The following is a 13,483-nucleotide window of genomic DNA, read 5'->3' on the forward strand; positions in this document are numbered from 1 at the left end:
TTTTTTTTCTCTCTGCTAGTTTGTGTGTGGCTGATAGAGATAGAAAGACTGTGTATTCGCAAAGAGAAAGACATTATGTTAAGGCCTACAGTGGTTGCATACATCTCATTTGACACAAGTTCAAATAGAACAGCAGTTTTAAAAATATCTGTGTAAAATTCACAATGAGGAACTACATGGAAATATTTTACGTATTTCCCGTACATTGATCGATTTATCTATTAGTCCCCCTTGTGGGGAGGGGTAAGTGTTAGAGGTCTGCCCTCGCACATAGGCCGCTTATGTGGACCCACTGTAGTACCCGGAATTGAATGGTGTGCATAATTTAAAGCTCACCGCGCTACAGATTCCCCCGCGGATCGCCCCCCGTACTCCCCTACAGTCTACAGAATTTTTTTAACTTTTCGCGTACGCATCACCGCGGTACCTCAACCCCAGTTCCACGAGCTACCACGAGTCCAGAGGAGAACTCACTGTATACAGGGTGTGAAAAAAAAGTATCCAATATTTTAGGAGGTGCTAGTATGCACCAAAACAAGAAAATAATGTCTACTGAACATGGGTCCTACAACACATACTTTCTGAGATATGAACATTTGTTTATAGGAGGTGCTCAATGTGACGTCCATTCAAGGCAATGCATTCCTCTGCCCTTCGGCGTAAGGAATCACGTACTCTTTGAAATTTGTTTTAATACGTCAATAAGTCCTGATAATGATCCCCAGTTAATCTCTGTGGTAGCACGTATGGCCCTATTAATCTATCACCAAGAACGCCTGCCCATAAGTTGACTGAGAATCGGTGCCTTGTTTCAACTGCTACTTTGTATTGTATATATTTGTATAGTTTTGGCCGATGAATTGTATATGCTTTAAATTGAATAGTAATCTATATAGCTCTACTGATAAATTGTTTGTGTTTGTAATTTGAAGTAGTTTGCATGATATGTATTATCAATTTCTGTATATCACAACTGGTTGAATTGTTTAAAATGCCTTAAATTTAATTAACTTGTTTTGTATTATACATATAGCTCAACTTATGAATGATCGTTTGCGTTTGTAAATTTAATAATCTGATTGGCTATGTATTGTATACTTTTAGTAGAGCCATCGATGTAGCTCAGTCGGCAGACTCGCTGGGCTGCTGATCCGGAGCTGTGTTCGGGCTTGGGTTGGATCCCCCTTTGGTCTTTGGTTTCTTCCGAGGTTTTCCCCATCCGTGGGACTGAAGCCGGATGGTCTATGGCGAGTCTATGGCGAGTCCTTGGCATCAACCCCTTTGATTTGATTACCCCCCTTTGATTTGATTACCTGGTTGGGTTTTTCCGAGGTTTCCCCACCAAAAGGCAAACGCCGGGTAATATTTTGGCGAATCCTCGGACCTCATCTCATCTCACTACATCTCGCCAAAATGTAAAAAAAAAAAGAAAAAAAATGTCAAAAAGTGTAAAAAAATTGCACAAAACTGTAAAAATTGTAGAAAATTACTAAATTGTAAAACTATAAAAATTTGTAAAAATTGTAATTGTAATATTGTAAAATGTTGACTTGTTCCACATCTTAAAGCTTCATTGCTCATGTAAGATCTATGGAAATGAATGAATGAATGAATGAATGAATGAATGAATGAGTGAATGAATGAATGAATGAATGAACTGCATGGGGATTTTCATCAGCCTACACATGCCGATTTTCAAAATTCACAACACCAGATCTGCTGAACCCCGCTCATATCCGCAACCTTGCGACGTATCAGTAGGGCTATTCTATGCCAGGGGTGTCAACTACGGTATAATTATCTGGTAGTCTGCTGTATTGTAGGGCAGAAAAACGCATTGCCATGATGGACGTCACACTGTGCACCTCCTATGAACAAGTGTTCAGATCTCAGAAAGTATGTGTCATAGGACCCATGTTTACTAGACATTATTTTATCGTTTTGATGGATACTATCACTCCTAAAATATTGGATACTTTCTTTAACACCCTGTATAGCACTACCATCAGCAACTGATGACCACATACCGCAGGATACAAGTTCGGTGGCGGCCCGCACCCAAAAATATAAGAAAGAAACGGAGATGATGGCGAAATGAGTCGAGGTCCAACGCCGAAGTTGGTCAGCAATTCTGATCAATTGGTTGACAGAAACCCCCGGAAAATTCTAAATCGGGTAACTTAACCCGACGAGGACTTTAACCCGGGACAGCTCGTTACTTCACAGCGATGACATGATTTGAAAAGCACACAAGAAATCATAAACTGCCAAGAAATTCACAAACAGAAATGTACAAATAAATCACACATTACAATCCAAGGCAAGACTTGCTAGGTTATTAATACTACTATAACACAAAAATTGGCTGACAGAAAAAGAAAGGCTGTTGTAACTTTGATTATGAAACGAAAACTGGAAAGTTCTCACTTGGTGTATCAGAATTTTAGAACTTTACCAATTTAACGCACATCCATTCATGGAGTAAACTTGGAAGAATCAGAGATATATGCGTGGGAAGATTTAAAAAGAAATACAAAATATATTCCAGTGGAACTGGTTTTAGAAGCTATTACATACGCAAGGCAGCCACGTTCTGAATAACTTTACAAACACACACTCACACAAAGAACGTTCCAGAAGCTGCCGGCAAAAATAACACACACACACACACGCTATCTCGCATTCTAACAGTCCCTATCGATTGCTGCGTTAACCCAGTTGGGAAGAAGATACGTGTCAAGTCACTTCTTGGCAGAGAGACTTGCAAAGAGAGAAGCAACAAAGAGACCAGCTTGGACACCTGTGGTCTTCTAAAATCAATAGCACTACAACCCGATGTCAGATCCCGGCGTTAAGTTCATACTCGCCCTCTTCCTATACCTATACACATTTTCAGAGTAACAGATGATGTTATAGTCGGAGGAACCGATTTTGGCAGATGACCTCGATGACATTTCCAGTAGGCGAGCCAATATTGTTTGTGTAAGCTGCGAGAATGAGATGCGATAACATTCTGAGTCGTTCATATTTTCATAACAGCAGCTCATATCAATTATCCTTATTATGAAACACACCACGGTACAGTCCTACTCAAAGAATACCTTTAATAAATGTAAATGACTTCCGTTCGCAATGATTTTACAATACGTCTCCTACATTTTCTAAATTAAATTAATTCTTATTTAAAATGAAAAAGCATTGCATTGCGCATATATGTATATATAATCCTACCCTTACCAGATCAATATACAAGATTTGTCCAGTAATAATCTAGGGATCGTCTACTGGTGATGCGACAATTCAAGTTAATAAAATTACGATTCTTCTTAATAATCAAAATATAATTTGGTTAATTGGGTAAAATTGCATGCTGCGGAAGTTAGATTTATATACCCAAGTATAATAAACAGGATTGTAATGGATATTACAAGGGCAATAACTTCTTCACACGCACATTGTGAAAAGAACAGAGAAGAAAGCATTTTAAAATATTCGAAATCGTACAAAATATCGGAGAAACCAATTTTCCCTGCACAAATTGCACCAATTGAAAAATATAATTACCATTCACAATAAATACTGTATTTTATGGATTCTAAAAAGTTGTTTATTAATCTAGAGGTATTGGCTGATGACTCTATTAAATTCCAGCACAACATTCATTCAGAATATGTAGAAATTACACTTTGGATTTTACTAAATGTATAGGCCTACTATCAAAAGGTGTTACATACCCCCTTAAATACTGTACATGTGTTACCTGTGCGATATCCGATGTTTAATTTTTTAAAATGTAATTCATAGTACTGAAACTGCCATATTGAATTCGCACAAATTGTATTATTCGTAATTTTCGTCTCGAAAACCCCTAAGATATCTAATTCAATTTTTGACCCATTTTTGTCCCACTCCACCACTTTAGGGACAAAGTCGGACTAAATAATACCTTATTCGTATTCTGTGATCGTAAAGATCCCCAGATATCGACTTTCATCGAGATCGGATGACATGAGATTTCTCACTCCCTTCTGCCTTTTCATCAGTACCTTAGGATATGGTATTTAAAAAATCTAAGAATGTTTAACCAATATTGTAGAGAGTAACCTTCATTTTAAATTTTACGTCTCTAGTTAAATATAGTTTAGTGAATTTTTAAAATCGTCGACTTCTTTCTCTCTCCTCTCTGCTCGGAAGTATAAAAAAAAAAAAAAAAAAAAGGGAGAGTAGCCTACATGAAATTGAATTTTTTTACTTTCCTTGTACATTTTAGAAACAATTCTGAGAGATGAGATGAATAGTCTAGCCCAATTTTATGAGTGAATCTTTGTTTTAAATTTAAAGGCTGCACGTCTGCTGGTTAAAAAAATAAATCGGTATAATTATTTTGATCATTACTGCCTCCCATTTTCCATCCCTTAATGTTCGTATTTCGTAAAACTCAGTCTCATCTATTGACTAAGGATTAACATATTTCCATATACACATATATTTCCATATATATAACAGATTATATTTCCATTTCGTACAATATTCTGGTCACGAGACATAATCATATACTTTGTCTTTTCGGGATTTACTACCAAACCTATCGCTTTATTTGCTTCAAGTAAAATTTCCGTGTTTTCCCTAATCGTTTGTGGAGTTTTTCCTAACATATTCACGTTATCCGCATAGATAAGAAGCTGATGTAACCCGTTCAATTCCAAACCCTCTCTGTTACCCTGAACTTTCCTAATGGCATATTCTAGAGCGAAGTTAAAAAGTAAAGGTGATAGTGCATCTCCTTGATTTAGCCCGAGTGAATTGGAAACTGCTGTAAGTTTCATTGAGACGCATTTTAATTAATCGAACAAGTTTCTTGGGAATACCAAAGACACACATCGACTACTGTAATATTTGTTTAGTTTTTGGAGGTGACTGTCCAGAGTGCACAAATACCCGGGCGTGCATGTTTACTCTTATGTCCTACCCATTCCAGCTGCGACAGAGATAACAGCCGATCTTGCAGCGGTAAGGGACTCGCTTTCCAGTTCACATTGAGAAAATCCATCTGCCAAAATCCCTGGCGCGACCTATACGTGGATTACACGATAGCTCAGAGAGCAGAAGATGTAACTCTGATAACACTGGTCAACAATCATTTTGCGCCAGACATAAAACTAACAAATTTTTACTAATTTCGACCTCCTGAATTAAAAAATGGCAAGCAAAATGTTCCATCAGTTCGGGTTTTCGAGATGCATAATATACCGGTAGTTCATTTTCTATGCATTTTATTAAAAAAATCACCGTATTTCGTGTGTAGCTATTGTGTTTTACAAAATGTGACGACCCATTATGTGAAAACAATATTAGTATAAGTAGCCATCATGTTAGAAGCATTTGTAGAAATGGAAATTATTTTATTGCCCTTTTACCAGTCTATTTGGCCGGGGTGAAACAGGTTCGCGTTATGAATTCACTTGAATTTACCTGATTTTACTTGAGATGTGTATTTCTTTCACTGTGAGCTTTAATGACATTACTATAGTTTATATTTAACAATAGACCACCCTGTCAAAACCACTTCTAGAAGTGAAAATTGTTTTGTTGCCCTTTTCGGTTCCATTTGGAGGGAGAGAAACAGGTTCGCCGTATGAAATCGCTTCAGTTTACCAGGAGATTTCCGTGGTGTTAGTATTCTGTGTATTTCTTTAAAACGTGCTTTAATGACAATATTCAAAGTACGAATGGTTTATATGTGCGGATTTGAAGGTCCTAGCATTGCTTCTTGGAATGCAATTACGGTACACAAAATTTGATGCTTTCTGTGCGAATGGGACAGTCGCGCTCGAGATAAGCATTATAAAATAAAAATATGGCCAACACGACATTCACTACAGCCAGGGAAGAAAAATATTATATACATCAACCCCTTATACCTCAAAGTAATAGTAATATGCGTTACAAGAGCGGTATGTTGACGTTTTCATGTTTGAGGAAAAGATTGAAAAAGCGAAACGTAGTTGAGCTTTTTTAATTTCCGAGAACATGAAAACAAACATACCGCTCGTGTATCGTACATTATTTTGTGCGAAGATCGTTTATTACGTACCTGAAAGACGAATTTCTAATTAGTTGCAATGAAATCTCCATGTTGGTTTCTGTTTAATGACGGCAACTTCGGAAAACCAAAATATCTTTCTTCAACATTGTTGCTATAAAATGTTTTCTGTGTTTACTATACTCCAGCAGGCCGTGATATACGTGTGTCTTTCCCCCCCCTCCCCAGTCTATAAATGCGAACTTAAAACAAACGGTAAGGTTATATAATGATTTATTTTTCATTTTAATATTTTAACAATATTATTTATATAACATATTGCAGTAATAACATCGGCATCTGGAATCTTGTTGATTTTTTCAAGGCTTCCTTAATGTTACTTGTATCAGGAATGCAATAAGTTTCGTGGAGTAGTAGACTTTACTTAATTTTTGCAAATATTTAAAAACAATAATTAACATTGCAATTTAGGTGAAACTGCAGTGGTAAGTTTCCAATTTATAATTATTACTATGTTAAACGTCTCTAAAAATAATAAGTTAAAAGCCTAAAGCAGTAAAATGAATGTCGCGCTTAAGCGGTAAGAAGAGGGAAATTGTTGTGTTACGTTGGGAATACTGAATGTGGTATTTCACACTTACCGCGTATTGGTTCTGTGCGGAAAACAAGCAAATACGCACGATCTCGCACAAAGTAATTTTACCCCCTTTACACATTAAGTTAGAGTCAATGAAGAATTTTGTTAAAGCATGAATCATGATACTGAATCATTTAAACATATCCAAGAAAAATTTCCTGCTATTGGTGACTCAAATAGGCCACAAATTAGAGAAATAATGAAGGACAATCACTCCGAATCTTTGGTGCAAGGAAAAGAGAGAACCAGAAGGTTGTATTACATTTTCTAGGTAACCGTAGAAGTGAGATCTATGAAGAACTAGTGCAAACTGTACTGTTGGTGTCTGAAAGTATGGGTTGTAGCATGACCCTGAAAATTCACTTCCTTCACTCCCTTCTTGACTTTTTCCCCGAGAATTGTGGCGATTTCAGTGATGAGCATGGTAAGCATTTTCATCAAGAAATTTAAATTATGGGGGGGGGGGAGATACCAAGAACAGTGGAGTACCAATATGCTAGCAGACTATTTTTGGACTTTAGCTCGTGATGTACCTGATGCCCTGTATAATAGAAAATGCAGAAAAAGAAAGCTATAATCTTCTGAACAGTGAATATTTAACCTTATTGTCATTATATAAAGCAGTATATTGAATAGATATAAATTCGAAAATTACTCAAAAACCATAATCAACAACTGTTTTTTATTGTCATATTCGTATTCAGAAGGTCTAAAATATAGAAAAAATGTATTACATGCCCAGAGCAAAAAAAAAAAAATTTTAAATTTGTTACGCAGTGTAACGGACAAACGTTCGTGCTCGAGGTAGAATTCTAACTCAGGACAGTGTCTTTCACAGAGCATAAAAACTGCGTTTTGTGCGATGTTACATATTTATCTCACAGTCGGCTAGTCTATTCAAACAATTGACCAATTTGCAGAATAGTTATTAACAGAGCAGTAGATTTCAGTTGAGTACAGCGAGGAGTATAGATATCTCCCGCAACTTTAGCCCGCATAAAATATTTCAATGATATCAATAAAGTACTTCTCAGTGTATGATGAAAGAGTAATGGAACGGAGAAAAACTCTCTCCGGCGCCAGGATTTGAACCCGGGTTTTCAGCTCTACGTGCTGATGCTTTATCCACTAAGCCACACCGGATACAACCCCGGCGTCGAATAGAATCGTCTCAGATTAAGCTCCAACTCTTGGGTTCCCTCTAGTGGCCGCCCTCTGCACTACGTCATAGATGTCTATGAACGTTGGACCGAAGTCCACACATGTGCTGAGGTGCACTCGTTATGAGTGACTAGTTGGCCGGCATCCGACGGAATAAGCGCCGTCTTAAATCACGAAATCTGCATGGAAATATGATATGTACTTCGGTACATTAAAATATTATATATATATATATATATATATATATATATATATATATATATATATATATATATATATTCTCAGTGTATGTTTAAATTAAAATGTGTGAACTCCAATAATATGACTTTAAAGGTAAGTAAATGCACTAATGCATTACTAACTTACCTACTTAATTTCAGTTTTAATTTTTAACTATAAAATAAATGTATACTTACTTGAACTTACGTAGTTTCAATATTTCAAGAGTTGTGTCATTTTTGGAGAGGAATACTAAGGTAGGCTTATTTACCGTAGCCACAGCAACTTTAGATTAATTAAGATTGTTAAATTTTATTCACATTAATAAGAGCTTCGCTCTCTTTAGATCTTTGTAAAGGGGTTCGTGAGTCGTAAAAGTTTGGAAACCATTGTTTCCCAGCATCGCAATATTTCCTCTAATGAAAATGGAAAAGGAACACGACTAGGAGGAGAAAAAAAATAAGGGAGAAATTCGGATCGTTAATATTAAATACACAGAAATAAAACATGGCAAAATCATAATCATTAACTCAAACTCATGCTGTATCTTAAATCGTTGGACCAGCGCAAAGAACACAATAAACTGTACTGAATCTAATAGAGATGCTATTTATTTCTCCTGTTCATAGTATTTGACGAACCCTTGAGAATCTATCTAACGATCATTCCATTGTCTTCCAGTTCCCTTTGAACTATTGCCCTGTCAATGCCATATCTCCAATTTCTCCTGAGCCCCATCACCTTTCTTTTTCCAGCATGCACCCGCGAGAAATTTCCGTGGTAGTATAAGCTGTCCATCCTTTTCGCATGTCCGAACCAGACGAGCTATTTGCTTCGCGTATGATCAATAACTGTAACTGGCACTTGAATTATTTGTCGAATTGTGTCATTAGGGACCCTAACCAGTCGTGATATTCCAGCCGCTCGCCTCAAGAAATCCATTTCAACTGCGAGTAATTTCTGCTATGCTTGTTCGTCAGAAATTAGGTATAAATTTGATGTAAGTCAAAATACAGTGTGTGACCGTATGCGGGACCAACTTTAAGGATAAATTCAATACTTTAAAAAAACTAAACTTGGTTTACGTACACATAGGGTAAGCAAGGGTGAATAGGGTCAAAATTTATATTTACTTTAATGACTCACATAATTTAACATCAAACCTAAAGCGTGATACTTCGTCAGAAAGATTGAAGTTTCAGCTACACGTTTAAATGTCTATATTAGAATTAACTCTGCAACAATTTAGCATATTTAGAAATTAAACAAAGTACTGCATGACCCTTTTCACCCTAAGCAGCCAGGGTGAATAAGGTCATCAAGAAGGGCGAATGGAAACATTCTTACTTTTCATTTTTATTCGTAAACTTGTACAATAAAATACTTACGAAGATTCAGATCCAGACAAATTATACAGAGTGAGTCATAAGTATGTTTGGAAAACGCGTGAGCGTGCTCCTGGATAAAAAATAAGAACAATTCCTTACATGAAAATTTGACGGAAAATGCTTATTTATTGGAGAAATGGTCATACTTTCTTTTTGTTCTTTTTTTCGTTGTGTCACAAGTACATGTCATTTAACGTTTAAAAAAGGCGCTCAGTGTGTCCCCCTCCATTGTTCCACATATCTGATGAGCACGACGTACACACGACTGGCGAGTTCGCTCAAACACCATGTTGTCATCACTGATCAATTGGCATGCATTTTCAACACGTTGCAATAGCTCCTCTGGATTATTGAATAGACGACAGCCTTCAAGTGACCCCAAAGGTAAAAATCTAATAGGGTGAAGTCGGGTGATCTGGGTGGCCAAGGCACTGGACCACCGCGTCCAATCAAAACAAAAAACAATGTACTACTGTCTTGTTACTGTGTTGTTTTTAAACAAACACTGGTACAAAATCAAAACAAAAACAACACAATAATATGATCAGATGCTTATGAAAACGAAAATCACTATTTCCGTCAAATTTTCATATAAGGAATTGTTCTTATTTTTTTATCCAGGAGGACGCTAACAAGTTTTCCAAACATACTTATGGCTCACCTTGTATATTTAATACTAATTCTTCATCAAAAGCATTAATGTCCTGTTTTAATTATTCAATGAACATCTTCCACAAATATACTCCTCCAACCATGAAGACTGCGTCTTCCTTCTGTATTTCCCCATTTAGGACAAATATAAACCCTACTTCAATGAAATCAGTTAAAAATATTCTGACCCTTTTCACCCTTAAAATAGTGACCCGAATCACCCAAAGAGCAGTAATATTTTGCATCGTAAAGTTTACCATTCTGATTGGTCTTAGAAGCTCAACATATGGGTAACCTGTCCTTTAAAGAGTCCATTTTCAACTTAATTACTAAATCATATAAGTATCACAATAATAACTGGTAAAACGCAGATTAAATAAAAACTACAATTCAAGATATTAAATAAAATATTGCAACTTATCGTTACAATAACAATTTCATACTTCAAATATCGCACAGAAAACAATGCAGTTATATTGCTTTCCCGCCTTTCTGCGTTGAAGAAGTTCCCAACTTCAACGCTAGCTAGCGCACAATCCAGTATTCTTTGTTCTTTGGCTTACAGAGCGGTGTTTTCAAAACTGACCCGTTTCACCCTTGTTTACCCTATACTTTATTTAATTTTGTATCCAAGATATAGCCAACTTCGTCTCTAGCTCAGGGATGCCGGATTGAGGCTTCCTTCTGTGCTCGAGGCTCTCCCGGGAACCACGAACTGAAAGGTGAGGTGTCTTCGGTTCTTGTAGCGAACAGAGCGTGGGCTATGTACAGTAGTTGACCAACCCTTGTAGCTGATTTCAGAGCCTTGTTCACTCCAGAGCACGATAGACTGGTAACTAAGACTTTTGTGCTTCGAATCCTGCCTGGGAAGGAAACTTTTTTTTGTTCCTTATTAAAATTTATTCCCAATACTTTTCGATTGCTGGTAAAATTCATGTTCTGGGAATAATAAGTTAATTAATTAGTAAAATATCGTCGGAATGATTTCTTCAGCTTTATCTTTATCATGGGTTATGACTTAGTCAATAGTAATATTTAATTCGTAAATGTTAAAATCGTTTAGAATATTATATACACTCCGCAGAATTTTTCTTCCCCTCTTTATATCCTATAAAATATTAATTCCTTAGTTATTTTTCGAGAGGTCCGTAGAAGATGCTCCTTTTCCTATTTAAAGTTACCTTTGCTATTGCTACATTCTTTTTAACTTCCTGATAGCATACTATATTTTTTTAATAGTGTCGGGATTCCTTTTTAGTTAATATACTTTCATTTTAACGAACTCACTCCGACATTGTAATCCCACCACAGTTGCAATCAACGCGATAAAAGTTCTATTACAAATAAAACACTGAGATAAGCACTATCTACTACATTTATAAAGAATGATGCAAAGCTTATCTTTCAATAACCGGCATTAAAGAAAATCCAACTTAGTCATAAAACGAAAGTCACTATTTTAATATGAGGTGAAGATAAAATTAGAATCAATATGTAGGCCTACCGGATGATTCTGTGACTTTGTTACAAATTTTTAAAAATGATAGAGATGATCTATATCAACAATTTTCACATAGAAACCCATCTTCGGAAACGTTTTGTTTGGTGTTACATGCCTTAATATGTGTAGTAAGTGTAGCCAGCTAGCATCGAACTCAAAGCCATCCTTCTGAAGTTTGGTTACAGATTCCCTGTTCCTGCAAACATTTGTGAATTCCTATAAACATTGTAGGGCTAGACGGCATCGTAAATTTTTTGATTGATAAAGCCTTGCATTAGGAAAGTCCAGGATAACAGAGAGGGCTTGGAATTGAACGGGTTACATCGGCTGCTTGTCTATGCGGATGACGTGAATATGTTAGGAGGAAATCCACAAACGATTAGGGAAAACACGGGAATTTTACTGGAACTAAGTAAAGAGATAGGTTTGGAAGTAAATCCCGAAAACACAAAGTATACGATTATGTCTCGTGACGGGAATATTGTATAGAAATGGAAATATAAAAATTGGAAATGTATGTTTTGAAGAGGTGGAGAAGTGCAAATATCTTGGAGCAACAGTAACAAATATAAATGATACTCGGGAGGAAATTAAACACAGAATAAATATGGGAAATGCCTGTTATTATTCGGTTGAGAAACTTTTATCATTCAGTCTGCTGTCAAAAAATCTGAAAGTTAGAATTTATAAAACTGTTATATTACCGGTTGTTCTGTATGGTTGTGAAACATGGACTCTCACTTTGAGAGAGGAACATAGGTTAAGGGTGTTTGAGAATAAGATGCTTAGGAAAATATTTGGGGCTAAGAGGGATGACGTTACAGGAGAATGGAGAAAGTTACATAACACAGAACTGCACGTATTGTATTCTTCACCTGACATAATTAGGAACATTAAATCCAGACGTTTGAGATGGGCAGGGCATGTAGCACGTATGGGCGAATCCAGAAATGCATATAGAGTGTTAGTTGGGAAGCCGGAGGGAAAAAAGGCCTTTAGGGAGGCCGAGACGTAGGTGGGAAGATAATATTAAAATGGATTTGAGGGAGGTGGGATATGATGATAGAGAATGGATTAATCTTGCTCAGGATAGGGACCAATGGCGGGCTTATGTGAGGGCGGCAATGAACCTCCGGGTTCCTTAAAAGCCAGTAAGTGAGTAAGTAAGTAAGTAAGTAAAGCCTTGCAGGTTTTCTTCCATTTCCATCTGTCCTTTCATAAATGAAATGCATTAGCAAGTTCTTTTAATGTGAAACTTTCTGTGATAACAAGAAATTAAACAAATCAAAATTACTGTCTATACGAAATGCTAAACCAAAATACGCCTAACGTCGTACAAGGACAGTTACATGAGGCGCTCAGAATACAAGTGGTGCAGTCCTAAAATTAAGCATTTGCTAATTTAGGGTTTAATAGATACAACAGTGTACAATCTTTCTAAATTTATAATAAAATCAATATATTATTATTTAATGGTTTGGCAATAAATGGTAGCATTTTACCAGAACACTGAAATAAATTGCCATTTTGTCTGAAGACAAGTCAAGCAAGTCCACGTCACTTAGCAACCTGTGCTGTTTACTTTGCGGTCTGTTCTTTTGTTCTGTAATAAAATGTGGTCCTCCAGCTTGGGGGTTAGGCGAAGGGCTAACAACCCATCACCGTAAAGAACAGGTTGTTACGAAACCTTCAAATAAGAAATTGGAAATTTATCCTTTGAAGAGGTGGAAAAATTCAAATACTTGGGAGCAACAGTAACAAATATACTAAGTGATACTCGGGAGGAAATTAAACACAGAATAAATATGGGAAATGCCTGTTATTATTAGGTTGAGAAGGTTTTTTCATCCAGTCTGCTGTTCAAAAATCTGAAAGTTAGAATT

This window comes from Periplaneta americana, chromosome 4 (assembly GCF_040183065.1).
Source record: "Periplaneta americana isolate PAMFEO1 chromosome 4, P.americana_PAMFEO1_priV1, whole genome shotgun sequence".
Lineage (NCBI taxonomy): Eukaryota > Metazoa > Arthropoda > Insecta > Blattodea > Blattidae > Periplaneta > Periplaneta americana.